General features: G+C 42.7%; 1 protein-coding gene across 7 annotated transcripts in view; it reads left to right on the forward strand.

Moving 5' to 3' along the window:
* The window catches only part of agap1 (ArfGAP with GTPase domain, ankyrin repeat and PH domain 1), a 170,149-nt gene that overhangs the window by 49,134 nt on the left and 103,896 nt on the right, over positions 1-17,119 (forward strand). The gene's annotated exons all lie outside the window — the stretch shown is intronic.

Below are 17,119 nucleotides of genomic sequence, written 5' to 3' on the forward strand. Positions count from 1 at the left end.
CACCTGACCACAAGGGTTTGAGTGTGTGGATGTTTGAGTGTGAAGTGTGTGTTTGTTTTAAACAGCAGGGTGGTGTTTGGTTGAGACTCTGCTGCTGTTTGTCTTTCATTACTGGGAGCTCAGTGAAATCAACACGAGGCAGAGCGCCATCACCTCCATCCAAAGGATGGTGAGACAGAAGCCAATGAAGGGTTAAAAATGTCAGACAGGAAGTAGGAACAGGGAGCAGTTTGACTTTTATCTGCAGCATCCTCTTTCCATGGAGAGGGGACGAGTGGAAAACATGACAGATGAGAGGAAGTGCATTAGTTGTTGTTCTCACAGATGGATGTTTTCTCCATCAGCCTCTGTCCTCTGTAGAGGAACCTTAAAGGCTCCATAAATGAGTCCGTGCAAGACCACACAGACTAAACACAGAAACAAACACATAAAGCAGAAATCATTTGTAGCTGTCTCGGTTTGTTTAGAGGCTTTTATTCTGAAGGAGCTCTGTTTTGTCCTGCTCTTAGGGTCTCTGTGGCCTTTCCTCAGGCGGGGGGTTCTGCAGGTCTCTCAGAGGTAGACTAACAGGTTTAGAGTCTGATCACACAGAGGAGGTGGGGGTGGGTGGATGGTTGTGGTGGTGGAGGGCATGGCTTCACATGTTTGAGATTCCTGAGGCGTTAACCCCCCAACCCAGAGAGCTGCCAGATGACGGCGTCTGGCAGGTAAGCTGTTGTTTCTGCAGACGACCTGTTTGTCCTGAGAGACGTCCTGAAACCGGGGGGGGGGCTGAAGTGTGGCTGTTCACACCTTCAGCAGTGTGGGAAAACCTTTCAAATTAAAATAACTAAAGGCAGCAGAACAATTAAATGCTGCTTTTCTCATTGTTCCCTCACATTTTGCAGATTAATCAAGAAAATATCTGTCAGCCCAATTTCTTACTTTGTTACTTTTTCTCTTTCATGTTCACACTGACCAAGAAAACCTCAGCAGGGAGGCCTTTATTTTGAAGTTCAACATTCAACTTCTGTTTCTTTTGGTTTTTGAATGACTTGATTCTCTCTGCTGGCAGCGTGTTCAAAGGTTTATGCCTCCGCAAGGCGAAGGCAAGCCAGGCTTTTAACTCCTAGTTTGAAGGCACAAAGCATCGTGTTTAAAACGCTGCGGAGCATTTTAACAACGGCTCCTCACCGCAGAGCGCACACACTCTTACGGCTTGTGTTTAACATGCTGCGCTCGGCTTTCAGGCCAGCGTTCTGTCAGTTTTGAAGTTTAAAAAAAAAAAGGGCTCAGTGTTCCTATCAGAAACACCGGCGTGCTCTGGTGCTCATATTGGTTGTTTAGCATGCTGTGCTACACAGTAATATTAACAATTTAATTTTATTTATATAGCGCCAAATCACAACAACAGTTTCCTCAAGGCGCTTTATATTGTAGGTAAAGACCATTCAATAATAATAGAGAAAACTCCAACAATCATATAACCACCTATGAGTAAGTGCTTTGGCAACTGTAGGAAGGAAAAACTCCCTTCTAACAGGAAGAAACCTCCAGCAGAACCAGCTTCAGAGAGTGGCCGATGATGATGATGATACTAATAATAATAATAATAATAACCAGGAACAGTGCATTTAAAGAAAATAATCCGTGTTGTTTAATTTGGCTAGACTCTTAGGTCTAAATGAGCCTCTAGCATCGACGTACGTGCTTCTTGTTGGGTGTTTGGCTTCATTAGCTCCACATTAATCATAATAACCAGAAATGCTGTAAATGATTTAGAAAATAATGACGAGTTGTTGGGCTCTGCATTCTTTTAGTCTGAGGTATGAAATGTGGTGTAATGTTAACTTCACAAGCTCATGTTACCTTTTTTTAAGATTCCATGTTCTCCGTAGTAATAATTTTAATAAGAACAATAACTGTAATTAGTGTTTAATAGTTAGGAAATAATGTGTTTGGACGCTGTGAGCGACAGCTTCCTCGTCTTGCTCTGACGTGCCACTCTAATCTCTGTCGATCAGTTTTGCTTGTCGTTTGACTCGACACCTGTATGCGCTTACCTCATCCTGCTGCTGCGTCCTGATTGGCTGATTTCAGAGCACCTATGTTATTACTCATCAGTGTACAGAGGGGAACTTTTTTTTAAATTTTTTTCCGTCCGAGGCGAGGGATTGTTGTCTGATAAAGACGGCCCCTGACCTCGCTGTCTTAATGGACTCGACTGGTGTGTGTGTCTGTTGGGAGTAAATGTAGGGGAATGTGTGTGTGTGTGCGTGCGTGCGTGTGTGTGTGTGTGTGTGTGTGTGTGTGTTTGACCTACATCCGCAGCCATGCAGAAGTAATATGGGCTGTAAAAATGCACACACACAGTCTTGGATGCCAATTACTGCGTCTACGTTTGCATCAATTTATCTGCTTTTTCTCAGAGACTCTTCTTCTCTTTCTTTATCTTCCCAACACACACACACGGCTGCACACATACAGACACACACTCGTGATTCTTCAGCAGCTGAAGCTCCTCCAGATGAATCGAGCTGTTTCTCAGTTATAGCTTTGATCCTCCTCTCTGCTTTGCCTCCATACATAAACCTCACACACACACACACACACACACACACACACACACACACACACACTACAATGGGTATAATAGGGAGAAAATCCTATTAGAGGAAATGCTGCAGGGAGCAGAGATGGAGGGATGATGGAGAGACGACCCTTCTCCTTCCTTACTTCCTTCTCCTCATTTCTCCTTTTATTTTTATTTTTTTCCTTGCTCGTCTCCTTCTCTTTATTTGACATCATTTTCTGTTTCCTTCCTTAAAGTGTCACCTGTCCGCTGTCCTAACTTTGCCTTGTTTGTTCTTCATTTCTTCATTCCCTCACCTTTCCATCCATCCTTGTTTCCTTCTGCCCTTGCTTGTTAGTCTTGTGTCCTCCTAATTTAATTCTTTCTTGTTTCCTTAACTCCTCCTTGAATCTTTTTCTTGTTTCCCTTTTATCAGTCTTCCCTTCATTGGGTCCTTATTTCCTTCTCTTTTCACCTCATGTTTTTCATTCCTTTATCCCTCCATTTGTCTTTCCTTGACTCCTTTTTCCCACCTAGCTTTCTTTCTTCGCTTGCCCAGTTTTTTCCTTTTTTCTTTTAATTTCTTTCCTCAACTTTTTTTTCATGTCCTTTTTTTCTCCATCCTCTGGTCTGCTTGTTTCCTTCTCACTGCCTAATTTCCTTCATCTGCTCCTCTTTCCTTTCTTTGACTCCGTTTTCTTTCCTTCTTTCCTTTCTTCTATTTATTGTGTCCTTGCTTTATTTTCTTTCCTTGCTTCCTTCCTTATGTTCCTCTCCTTGATGAGTTTAGTGAACTCCAGACAGAAAGAAGATGTTAGATTTGATCCCGAAAGCTCCATTTACTTCATTTGTCCATGCTGAGGTCAGTTCACAGGCCATTCAGTCTTTAAAGTTGGCTCAGTTTCTTCTCACTCAGGTCCAATAAAGAGCAGTATAGTCCATGACACAGCTACACAGAGCAGGTTTAGTTTGAGTTTGTTCTGCAGAGCCGAGGAAGCAGAAGTGGGCCAGATGCTGTCCTGGTTCTGGGTCTCCGGCGGGGACTCTGGCTGTATCATTACTGCAGGCGGGTCAGGCCAGCGGAGCGTGGTGTGTTAAAATAACCGGACCTGAGTGTGACTTCAGACCGCGGCCTGGAAACCATCAGCCTTCTTTATTTTTAACAGCACTCGCACCAGAGTCTGTGAGGAAAACTGTGCATTTAACAGACAGGACTCTCTCGGTTTCACAGCTGCAGAGACGAACTCTTCCCTCTTTTCTCTGCAGTGTTTTTAAATAACTGCATAAGCATGTGACAGAGCTGTTCGCTCATTAAAGAGCTCGGAGATGCGTCGATGTTGTAACCTCGGAGTTTTCACTGCTAACCCTTCAGTGTTAGAGCAGCGACGCCTCGGCCTTCTGCCGCTCCCTCCTCGCTGGCAGCTTATTAGCTGGCTGCTGTGTCGCCTCAGTGCTGGAGGTTGTTCAGGGGTCAAAGAGCATGTGTGGGAGGTCAGTGTGTGTGCCTCCTCCTGCTTCTCCTCCTCCTCACTTCCTCTTCAGAGCCAAGTCGGCCCGTGTGGCGAGGCTTTGTGGCCTCTGTGAACAGAGCCGTGAAGCAGCACGGTCCACCTGTGTGCAATGAAAACCATCGATCACAGAGCTGACAGCTGATTTGCTGTTCAAGTCATTGATCGTGTTAGTTTAAACCAGACGTGACCTGAAGGTCCTGTTGATGTTGACCATGTTTGCCTGGGTCAATATCAGCCTGGTCTTTTCCTCACTGAGCAATATGACCTATTAACTTATTATCGGCATGGGATCAGCAGATACCAAAAGCTGAGGTGTTAGAGATGGAAAAAATCGGAGCTTTGCATCCCTAACTTAAGCATATAAAGCCTCAAATGGTCCTGGGCCCGGTCACACTGCAGTCTTTATAAAATCTCGGTTTATCTCTTACTAAATTTAACGTGGCCTTCGTCACTTTAATGGTCAATATAATAAACGTCTAGACTCTAAATGGTTAATAAAAGATCAGTAACGGTTTTCAAATGGACCAAAATCCAAAGGTCATGGTGCTTGGTGTGTTCCTAATATTTTGACTCTCTAGTATTTTAATAGATGATCATTTTGTGTTAGACTGCACACTCCTCAGGCTTCTTCATATCAGTTACTGGCTGAGTGAGCTTAGCTTGTTTGTGTCCTGTAGTCCACGACTGGCCCAGTGACATTGGCATGCCGGTTGGAGTCCCGCCCCTCCCCTCCCTGCAGCTTACAGCTCTTACATAAGGCTCAAATCCATCCGAGGACGCTCGCTGTTATGCTCTGAATCACCCCTCTGATACGCAGCATCAGCAGCAGAGCGAGCCAAAGTTGAGATGCGCCCGGGACGGCGGTAGCGCCTGATGTAACCACACTGAAACAAACGCCGCCTCCTCCTCCTCCTCCTCCTCCTCCGTTCTTTAGAGAACAAAGGGAGCAGAGCAGCCGAACTGATGAGCTAAAGATGCTAATAAACCTGGAATCAGTTTACAGACTGATCTGTGACTCAGACCAGCTCTTTACTTCACCTCTCCCTCCAATGCTTTTTGTCTTGAGTTAAATTTGGACATTTTTTTGTCTTAGCACTAAAACAAAGAAAGTAAATAAAACAGTTTGTGTTCCTTTTCATTAGTCTTCTATCTTCCTGTCAGAACACACCCAAAAATGTTGTTTCCTAAATTCAGTACAGCCTTAACAAACTGAAGTGGTTTCTGGAAGGATTCTTGTCAAACATTAATAAGCGAACAGATTTTTATTCTGTAGTCTGAGCCCTCACGTGAGTTTAAAGTTTAGTGTCTGTATCCGATTGTTGCCTCCCCTTGGTCGATGGGATCAGGAGTGTGTTGGGTGTGTAGTTTTCAGTAGCTAAAAATAAGAAAAGCCTAAAGATGAGTCATTTTGTAGACAGACAAGTGGATGTCGAGAGGGAAGCAGATTCACACATAAAGATGGAAACGTGGCTTTTTTGGCAGAGTGCAGAGTGTTTTGACCTCTGTACAGAGTGACTCCTGCATGTGGATTTCACTGATTGTTGCTGTGGATGATTGCTGATGGTTATTTGTGTGTTTCATCCTTTGGCTTTTCATTTTTGTGACAGATCCAGGAGAGAAGGACAACTGCTGCCTAAGCGAAAACCTGTAGTGATCCCGTATGTGTCAGGAGTATAGGAACAGTTGAGACGCATTTTCTCTAAACACCGTATGAGTTGATAGTCTAAATATTTTGTGGACATAAATGTAGTCACTGATGATGAAAGCATGAACAAGATCATGACTGCGTCTCCTAAAGTCTGCATTCCTGTACATCTAAACAGCGTGACCTTGGCCTAGATTACTTGAGTTTAGTCACCAATGGCGAACCCTTCCACACCTTTTTGAATGAATGAAGACCTACTCAGAGTTGGTAGGAGCAGGTCGGGGTGGATGACGTGCGTGTTCAAAACACAATAACTCTCACCAGAGACCAGAGCCTAAATCCTGGTGTCTTTTCTGAGGTCCGGGCTGTAAAAGTGTCTCTGTGAAGGTTTGGAAAAGGCAACGCTTTCATCGTAACCTATTTGCAGTCCCATCAAGAGGATATTTTGGGGGGAAATGTAGCCTGATGCTTTTTTTGAGGAGATAGAGGTGAAGGAGGAGGACGTGAGGAGGCAGTGGGAAAAATCTGAGTGTAAGAACATGTCAAAGTGTGTCAGAGTGAGAGTTAGATGAAGGCTGTTTGTTTCCAGGTGGAGTTCCTTCCCGCCTACACTTCTGTCTTTATTCTGCAGCCTCCGCCTGCAGTCTGGCTGATGGGGGTGAAGGTATTATGTTTGCTCTGACAGCCCTTCAGTTAAAGAGCTGTTTCACTGTAGAGAGCATTTCATTACAATGAGAACACTGATGCACTTCAGCCGTTTAATACCTGCTGTAATCCTCGACTGTTAGACAAACATGTGGTGTGTTAATAGGCTTGAGTTACGTCTTTCCAGTCCTTATGTAAAGATTATTCAGGTAAACTGAAGCTACTGTAGAGTGTAAGCTCAAACTGCTACTTCCCTTATTTAATGAGCAGCTTTTGTTAATGTAAGAGCGAACACTCGGAGCCTTTTACAGCCTCTCAGACGTGTTTGTTTCTGTTTTTGGGTCTAAATGAGACATTTGAAGCCGCCACTTAGGACAAAACTTCATGATCAGATTGAAGAGACATTAATGGATGTAATTATTGATATTTCACTGGGACCTTAAAGGGTGGTCTGGGTTTATTTCAGCCTGATGTTTCGCCTTTTAATGAGGGAAAAGTTGATGCAGAGCATGCTTCTTTGTTGTGGAAATCCAGGGAAATGAGGAGTCGTACAAAGCGCTGTATCTTTGGGCTGAAAGCATAAGAAACCTGCATGCTATCCTGAGCCAAAGTGGTCTCATGTAAGTAAAATACTCACAATTATCTGCAACGTGCAGCAAAATCAAGTTTTTCCAGGTTCAAACAATGAAAATAGGATAGATTTGGAGACATGAATCATGCCAAAAACGACACATCGACACCTCAAAAATCCAATATTTTTACACTCTGCATCACACACAACCCTCTGAAAACCCAAAGTCAACGGGCAGCAGCCAAAATCATGTTTGTATTAAAATATTTCCAAAGTTTGTCGAGCCACAAATTTGACTTAAACCTTAAAAATCCTTTTTTTCTTCTTTTTTTTGCCTACAAAATGTTGCATTACAAAAACCATCTGCCAAAAATAAACTGTATGGAGTAACCAGATCATGTAAAAAAAAAAAAATAAAAAAAAATCTCTGGGCTCTTCAGCTTAACTGAGGAACCATGATTGGTCGAGCTGTGACCTACAGTCATGTGACTATAATTCTCTAAAAACTCTGTTAGCTCTTTGCTTTATTCAGACAGACACAAGGAGAATCTGAGTGATGTTGCTGTGACCTCACAAACGCCGGCGTCCTGCACAGACGCAGCATCATCACTCTGATTAAATGGACTCCTGACCGAGTGTGTTTCAGAGTGTGTGTGCAGCAGTTTGTAGCCGGCGGTGTGACGGCGGTTTTATTTGATTTGAGATGAGGATGAGAGCGGCCGGCGTGCTGCCAGCCAACCAGCACTGTGTGTGTGTGTGTGTGTGTGTGTGTGTGTGTGTGTGTGTGTGTGTGTGTGTGTGTGTGTGTGTGTGTGTGTGTGTGTGTGTGTGTGTGTGTGTGTGTGTGTGTTGGGGGATGGTTGTGTTGGGCTGATTAAAAGGCTGATATTTGGGTCAGTGTGTGTTTGTGTTAAGCCGGTGACGGTGAGTCTGACGAACACTGCTTATTGATATTGAGTCTATTAATGGACTCTGTTCATCGATTAGGACTTCATTTCATCGTTGATCGGCTCACCGATGACACAGCTCTGCCTCACAGCTCACTTTCACTGTGTAAAGTTACTTTTTAAATAATTAATTCACTTATATTCATGTAATAATTCTCCACAGTGGGTCTCTTGGTGATTTCCGAGGTTTCATGTTGGACATCTTCAGATTTTTGAGGCCCAAGCTGACATTTATATTAAAATCAACCAACATACGATGGTCTTCCATATCCTGTCTGATCTAAATGAATGGCGAGAGAGCCTAACCTTCATTTCAGTGGTCACTGAGACATAAAAACTGCATTTATAGCACCAGAAAGCTTTAAAAATATCATCAGTCAGCCCTGAAAACAGCTGCTGGAGGCTTCTCTCCTTTAAATAATGCCTTTGTCCAACGAGACGTTCCAAGACGTTATTTTGGACGCAATCTGGGCACCTGAAGGTCAGATTGGAGAGAAGCCACATTTGTACCTGTAATTACTGACGTTTCATTGTTTCAAATCATTTCAGTTGATTTCAACCTTGTGTTTCTCCCAGTAACGAGTCTAAACTGGAACGCAAACCTCTGCCGTGAAAGTTCAGAGAAACTAGGAGTGGTACAAATGTTTGTCAGCACAACATCCCAAGATTTATACTTATATTCCTGGACGTGACGCCCCTCCCCTCTTTTATCAGCAATTTCCATCAGTCTGGGCTCATATCTACTAGAAATGGAAGATTTTCCAGGTTTAAAGCATGAAAAAGTCTAAATTTATACACAGAAGTTTCTTTTTCTGGCACACCTGAATCCCAGGACCCACCAGCAGGAGCTAGAGGCACATTTTGTTTTATAGCCACAAGCTTTCCAACCTGCACAAACCTTCTGTGTGACCTGCAGCAATCAGATTTAACCTTTTAACCAAAATGAAATTGCTCGACACGCCTTATTTAAAAATCTGCCCTAAATAAACCATCAGCTGTAAAAAGATCCTGCAAAAAAGAAAGAATTTTGTGGACTTCGGTGCAGCTGAGAAGTCATGACTGACAGCCAAGACCAACTGTCACATGACAAAAAATCCGTGAATTTTCTGTGCACCAGGCTGTGTTTACACACTGTATTTTAAGGAGGTATTCAGAGGACGTGGAAGTGAGAACAGAGCAACTAAAACACCTTTTCCCCTTATTTGTTTGCATGAGCAACACTTTTTATCAATGAACTGTAGTTCTTCCAGTTTAGAGGGTGAAAAGTTCACATTTGGAGGCTTAAGAGCCAATGAACTCCTTCATGGAGTCTAAGCTGAGGGTCCGGGTTGTCCAAGTATCTTTGCTCTAGCAGTGAAGGAAGTGCAGCAGGTGAACATCTGTCTGTCTGTGGCTCACATGCAAAGGTTCGTAAGCATGTGATCAAACCACAAAGAGTCCGTTGGACAGTTTTGCATAATTTCCCTGCTGCCTCCTCTGAGCGCAGGTCAGAGGAGACCCTTCACAGTGTCGCTGTGCTCCTCCAGGAGCGGCTCCGGTGATTAGCTCGCTCTGCGTCTCCATTTCTCAGGCGTGAACACAGCTGCCCTGTCAGAAAGAAACGCACCTGCAGGCGCTGCATCTCTGAGACTCGTTTCACTCCAAAGCCTCGCCGTTGGGTCCCCGTGCCAGCAGCTCCGCTATCGCCGTGGTGACTTCCTCTTTGCCCTCCTGTGGCCTCGGGGAACAGCTGAGTGAGTGGTTCACACACAAAGCTCTCTGTTGTCCGAGGCTCTGCAGGTTTCCGTGCCCTGAGTGGAAACCTCGGTGTTTTAAACCCAGCCTCTCTGCGATGGATCTGCAGACCCCCAACCCCCTCCCCATCCCCGCCATTTCAAAGCCACTAATAACACCCCCAATGCAGCATTGGTACACAGAACTGAGCAGCTTTGACAGGTCTGAGGTCAGTGGAGGAGGCCGGGCTGTAAGTGTAGATGATAATGATGATGTTGGAGGACAAACTGCTCGTATGTCAGCATATTTCCTGCTTTACAGTGCTGATGAAGGCACATTCAGTGTATTTAAAGCAGCGCAGCAGTGTTGCCCTAGGCGGACTCAGTTTTCTTTCTCGTCTTTTTACAAATTATTAAACAAAACTAAAGCAGTGACACATAATCACACAGATTCAGCTGCAGACACAAAACAGGATAAGGCGAAAGATCCGATTCTGTTTCTTAGATATGAAACTTTAAGCTTTTATTGGTGTGAAATGTTGAATACACTGCAGTGTAAAAGCACAATATACTCTTAAACTGATTTACATTTTAATGTTTGAATAATCGGATTTTCCCAGCCGGGGCAACACAAACACATTTCCATGTAAAGTGATCACTGAGAGAGAAGGTTTGAGGCAGCAGGACGACTTCTAGTTATTTCTGCACGGGGAGCAGTTTGAGGATATTTTAGCAACGATCTGGACCGAAGGATCAGATCACACCTTTGTTATCATCCCTTGGCATCCTGAGCTTCTCCGAGCTCCTCAGCCTCTCCCCGGGAACACACCGGGAACGAGTACTTGGCCATCGAATCTCTAGCTGTTTGTGGCTGTGTCCGCATCAGACTGTACTCCAGGCTTCAGGCACCGGGTTATTTTGAGGTTGGCTTGTGTCAAAAATAGACCCAGTGCTGTTTCCAGAAATCAAAGAGTTGCTCTGGGTCTTTTCTAAAATGTGGATTTTGTTGAAGCCTCGCCTGGAGTGAACTTCATCAGTGCTGGTGTCTCAGTGATGTAGCACCCACAAACTTTGGACTGTTGGTAAAATTTGGCGACTTGTAGAGACAACCAGAATGGTGGGAGGTTCCCAAATTAAACTTTTCTCAACTAACAATTTGTTGATATACAAATAATGGAAATCGAAAAAATGCTGAACATGCACTAGACGCCAACCATCAGCTGCACAGCAGTGCTCAACGTGCGAATCTCGTCTCTTGTGCCTTCGATCTTCGGTCACTCTTGAGAGCTCGTGGCCATCGGTGAGCGTAGAAGTTAAGATCAATGGGTAAACTGAAGCTTTGTACTTGAGCTAAGCGCCCTATACTAATAGAATATATTTTCAGCGTTTATCTGAACCTAGAGAGAAAACACTCTGAGTTTCAGAGTTAACACAGCTGCAGTCTAAGGTTAACTGGGCTCCTTACATGCTTACATTCTCCTTCCATGATTCATGATACCAGTCATTCCTGAACGCCGGCTTTATTATTTTCAGGACTTTAACAGTCTTCGACTCTGCAGGGAGAAGCCAACGGCATTTCTTCCCCCCATGCACGATCATGTAAATCATTCAGTAGCAAAGTCAGGCCTGCCGTTTGCTTTGCGTCCTGCGTGTTTTTGTACATTTGTAGAAGTTTTGTCAGCGTCAGCATGTGACAGAAAGCATGTGGGCGTTTTATAAAAACCAGAACCGGCCTCTGTTCCCGCTCAGTCCTCTCAGGTTTTCCCATCCTGCTGAAGCTTGTCGTGTGCTGACCTCCGCCTTTTCTACCCTCTGAATGCACGTGTGTGCTTCTCTATTCAACTCGACAATGTGTGTGACATGAGACTTGGGTGCTGACATGAATACTGAGGAGCTACTCACACCAGAAGGCCACCGGGGTTGGAGGTCAGCTCCATCTAACCCCTGTTACTCTCATGAAGTGAATAGAAATAGCGCTTAATAGAACTTAAACTGTTTGCAGTAAAAGCGTTGAGCTGCTGAGCTGTAAAGATGGAAAACTGCCTGTTCATGACTGCACTTCAATCATAGAGGTTGCTGGTTCAGTTCTTGGCACCCAAAGGATGATTTTAAATATGTCAGGGGCTGAAGAAGTGCCCTCAAGCAAGGCAGAATGACAGATTTTTTTGCTATAAAAGTTTCCATATAGTGTATAACGTTTTTGGCTAAATTGTGGTTGCAATATAAAGTGATCTGAAGTGTAGATTTAAGTGAAGGTGTTGAAGAGTCAGTTGAAGATAAACCTTTGAGTCTCAACCAAATGTGTCCCTCAGTTTAGTCTAGTTTTGGTGATGGTGATTACTGAAAGAAGGAGAAGTGGTTCAAATGAATTTGATGTAAAAGAGTTTCAGGGCAGACGGATTCACATCAGAAGGAGCAGAAGAGTTGAAGCTGAAACTTGAAAGTCAGCTTGAAGAAAATATTTAATGTCAGTCGAAGTGTTTGAAGGAAGTCAAGATCACAGCTTTACGAGGATTATTGAAGGTATGTGAAGGGGCAGTTTAAATGATCGTGATAAAGACTGTCAGTAAAGAGGTGATTAAACTGAAAGTTTTAAAAAGAGCTGAAGGGTCTATTGAGGTTGAAGTGTCAGCAGTGAAAAAAGGTGTGACAAAAGTGCTTTAAAGAGTAATTTGAAGTTTCAGGTTAAGTAAAATATCAGGATAAAGTTAGAGACTGAGAACCGAAAGCAGCTGAAGCATCAGTTGAATCTGAATCTCTGAAATTTCTGAGTCTGGAGCCAATGCTGGTCCCTGTTTATATACGAGACTAGCAAAGTGTTGTTTGAAAGGAAGATCATTGCTAAAGGAAGTTGAAGTGGCAGGTCAAATGGATGTGATGAAAGAGTTTTAGGGCTGATTTCTATATTAATAAAATTTGAAAGGAGTTGAAGAGCATCTTAAAGCTGCGTTTAGTTGTTAGCAGTGAAAGAACTGCAAGTGTTGCTGAAGTTTTATAGGATTACTGAAGGAAGTTGGAAGTTTTAGTGAAGAGTTACAGATGCTTCCAGCTCGGATCACTTCCTCCAATCAGGATCAGTTCCAGATAACGTACTGAAAGGAGCTGAAGTGATTTAAGTATCAGCATCTGAAACGTTGATAGGTCGGCCATAAAGCGACACATCGACATATTGAAACACCCCTGGTCTGTTCAACCACATCTGATCAAACAGTTGCAGGTTTCCCCTCAAACATTTGGCTCGACGACGCCTGGAAGCTTAACTTGTCTTTGTTTACAATCTCATCAGCTCTGTCCAATCACAACACGGCCTCTTTGTCTCGACTCGTCCACGGTTGGTCGCCTGCCATCCTCTTCCTGCCGCCACTTCCTGGTTTTCCCTCAGGCAGCTTTAATCAGATCGTGTGTATATATATGTGTGTGTGTGTGTGTGTGTGTGAGTGTGAGAGAGAGAGAGAGAGAGAGAGAGAGAGGAATGAACACACACATCTGGAGGAAATACTCACAATACCAGGAGATTTGTTTTTTTAATAAAAACCCCACAGTCATTAATCTCAGGTATGAAGGTTAAACACACACACACACATTCTCTCCCTCTCTCTCTCTCTCTCTCTGTGTGTGTTTGTATCAGACTTTATCATTTTCAGTGGCGCTTTAAAGTTGTTTTCTCCTTCATTTCCCCCTATCTTTCCTCCTTTTCCTTCCTCACATCCTCTGGATATTGCTTATCTATTTTTATCCTGCTTTGGATCTCAGGAGAACTGTTTTCTTTATTGTAATCAAACACATTTTTTTCTGTAACTGAAGGCTGTTTGGGCCAAAACCAACAATGTAAAAGCTCCTGATCTCAACATCATTCAGTCAGACTGGATTACATGTAGAGACAGAAGACCAAAATTAAAGTAAAAACAAAACAATGCGAGATGCCAGCCTAAAGTCAAGTCCAAAAAAGCAGACTTAAACCAAGCAATTGTAGAATTCAGAAAACACTCAAAAAGCAGTTGCCTCAAAACAAAATAACGTCAGAAATCAGAATAAAACCACTCTGTAACCAGTTTAAAACAACTTCAGAATAAGATCAGGAGTCAGGCTAAAACAACTTCACAACGGGTAGCTCCACATGTTTTATTTGGCAATTCCTAAATATTCCTCAATTTTTTTAGGAGTGCACAGAGGCATTGGTGTCTTCTCCTGGATTCAAACAGGGGGATCTTTCGCTTGTTAGGTGAATGTGTAAACCACTACACTATGGAGCCACTTGTCAGAAACCAAACTAACCAACCAACCAAAACCAGTGCAAATCAAGTCAGAAAACAGAACAAAACCAGATTAAAAGAACTTCACAAAACATCAGAAGCCAGGCTAAACTGGTGCAAACCAAGCCCAGGAAACAGTTTAAACCACTTTTAAAAAAAAGTCCAAAACCATGTCAGAAACTAGTCTAAAACCAGTTCAAACCCAGTCTAAAACCAAGCCCAAAAATATAAGTCATAAAATAACTGTGGTTATTTTGTGACCACACAGCGATGTTGTCACAGTGCCACAAGCGGGTGATTCTGCAACTTAGCAATTTATGACCAAGTGATGTAATGTGTTTGCAGGGAATGCTTCTGTGTGTTATATATTTAGGTATCCTACAGTATGGATGGTTTTTCCTGTGAAACTCTGATTTACTGGCTCAGGATCCAGTGTGGGAACACCTCCTATCCTTCCTCCTTTCCTTCCTCACCACCATCCTGGGGTTTTATCCAGCTCAGAACAGGCTTTGGGGGTGACCGCAACTGCTCCGCATATACTTATGGCAAAGACTCTGTTACCTCTCTTCTTCCTACATCCCTCCAGTTCCTTCATCACCACCTTCTCATCCTTTCTTTGCTTCCTCTCCCACCTCCCTCTATCTTCCCTGCTCCCACGCTCCTCCCCTCCCTCCATCCTCCCCCCCTTTAATGATCTCTTTGGGATGGCGGCAGCAGCAGCCTGCAGGCCCGAAACCTGAGCAGTCAAACTCGGGGGATTTTGAGCTCAAATGAAAAATGTGGAAACCCTAAAGCACCTCTTATGAAAGCTGTCGACTCTGCTGACTAACGAAGAAGAATTCATCTGAATCTGCTCGGTTTTTATTAGAAAATTCAGTGGCATGTCCCTTTAAGAGTGGATACATCCTGCAAACACGAGGAATAACTGTTTGTTTTGGAAAATAAATGTAGTTGTTCATTGAAGGACAGAAACAAGGTGTGTGTGTGTGTGTGTGTGTGTGTGTGTCTGCGTGTGAGCAGGTGTGTCTTTACCTGTCAGACAGGTTTAATTAGCAGTGACACATGCAAACACACAGCTGTCCTCACCAAACTTACGAGTGAGGGTTTAAATTCAAAAGCAGGTTTACTACTCTGACACTTTTGAATAATGTAGCTCATCACAGCTGGAAAAACAAACGGAAACAGAAGCACGTGCAGGAATCCATCAGCAGATATCAATCCAAACTTTATACGTACAGGAGCTTTAACACAACTTTAAAGGTTTAAATTTAACACACAGCAGCAAATATCGGAAAAAATATTAAAAACAGCATTTAAACCAACAATTGAGTTAAAATACAGCCAATAAAACACTAGAAATATTTAGAAAATATTGCCTTTTCTTGACATAATTTGAATATATCATCTAACCTTGCAGCCCCTTATTTCCCAGCTACTTTAAAGGCTCATAAAGCCAGTTTTTAGAGACGTTAAAGGAGCTGTAAATAGTTCTCTTTTGCGGCTTAATTTCTGCCACATGTGGCTTCATTTGTCACTAGAAACAGGCTTTTAGTGGGTCTCCTGCAAATAAGGAGTATTTACTGCCAGTTATAGTTCCTGGATTAATTGTTTGGTCTCTGTAACAATGCTGGAAAACAGTGGAAAGTATTTTCCTGCTTGGTTTAAAACTACTTTTTAAAAGGTTTATTATCAAATAAGACAAATAAAAATCAGGAAATGCCACAGACCTGTGTATAAAAATGGAAGTAGCCACTGTGATGCAACCTATTGGTTTGCAAAGCCTCGATGTTAGTGTTTTGGTGGTCGTGATATTGTTGGGGGTTTTTTGAGCCAGAAGTGACCATTTTTTTGGATAAGCTGTCCACAGACTTCTTGGAAGGTCTGTTAGTGAAATTAACCACATCTTAATTAAATGGCCTGATTTATTAATTACTTAAAACCGTTTTGGTTTTAACCAGATTGTAATAACATGGTATCTGTCTGTGTTCACTCTTAATTTGTTACATTTAGCGAGGCTTATTTCTTTAATTTAGCTTTCTTTTCCCTTATTTTGCTCTATAGGAAGTTTTGTTTTGTAGTTTTGCTTTTTATTGAGCCGAAAATAAGCTTGATAAATCGATCACACCTGGTTATCTTGCTTCTCTTCACCCCTGCAAAGCTGGGGTGGTACATATTTAGGGTGGCTGAAGCTCAGGAGGTAGAGAAGGTCGTTTACTCATTAGGTTGGTGGTTCAACCCCTTATTACTGCTCCAGTCTGCATACCAAATATACCTTATGCAAGATACTAAACCCCAGGTTGTTCTCTGATGAGTGTGAATATGCATGAATGTCTGATAGAAAACATTTAAGCATAGGAAAAAAAAGTTATTATATGAATGAGGCATATTGTATAAAGCACTTTAAGTGCTCAGGTAGAGTAGAAAGGCGTTTAAAAAGAAGTTGTCCATTGTCATTTACCATTAATTGGGGGTTGATCTGGGAAACTGAAAAAAGTTAAGTAGATAAACTCAAATGCTACTTGACTGCTTCTCTTCACCTCTGCAGACCAAGGGTGTTACATTAATTGGGGGTTCAGCCGGGATCGTGATTGATCCCATAGAAAAACTGAACAAGGCAAGTAGCTGTAAACATAGACTTTATTTCACCCTGTCCAAGGAAATAAACTTACCTGTTATTGATCTTCTTGCTCTTATAGTGAAAGCCCAGTCGCTGCTAACCAGGTAGCCTGAGTCCTTCCTTTCATTCAGCTGCCTCTCTGGATACCTGATTTTAAAACAGTATTTCCCTGACACCAGAAAAATTGAACTCGGTTGAGCTAATAATTATCAGTGAGTCTTCTGGTTGTTTTCTTAATTAATCCATAAGTTGGTTAAAAACCCATTCTGAGTTTAGTTTTGTGGTTGTTTGGTTTTTATTTATGGCTAGATTTTCCCACAATCTTTCCCTAAAGTCATGTCAAACCAAAGCTAAAATACAAAAAAAGTGCTTCTGGGACACAACTGTGTATATAGAACAATCTGGGCAAGAAGAAAATACTGGAGCCGGTGCTGTGATTTATGATGTTTTTAGATTTATTGGGTTTAAACAGGGCAGGGCTACAACAGAGAGCTCATTTTAGGCTGTGTTTAGTCCAAACATTTAAATTTTTGGCTGCAGTTCTTTGTTGAATCTGATGGCTGAACTCCAGATGAAGTCAGAAAGACAAAGATGATGGTGCAGACAGCAGCAGGAGGAGGAGAAGAAAAATGGCATGAAGGGCGAACGCTGTGATAATCTGATGTTG

Source organism: Oreochromis niloticus, linkage group LG23, assembly GCF_001858045.2.
Source record: "Oreochromis niloticus isolate F11D_XX linkage group LG23, O_niloticus_UMD_NMBU, whole genome shotgun sequence".
In the NCBI taxonomy this organism is placed as follows: Eukaryota; Metazoa; Chordata; class Actinopteri; order Cichliformes; family Cichlidae; genus Oreochromis; species Oreochromis niloticus.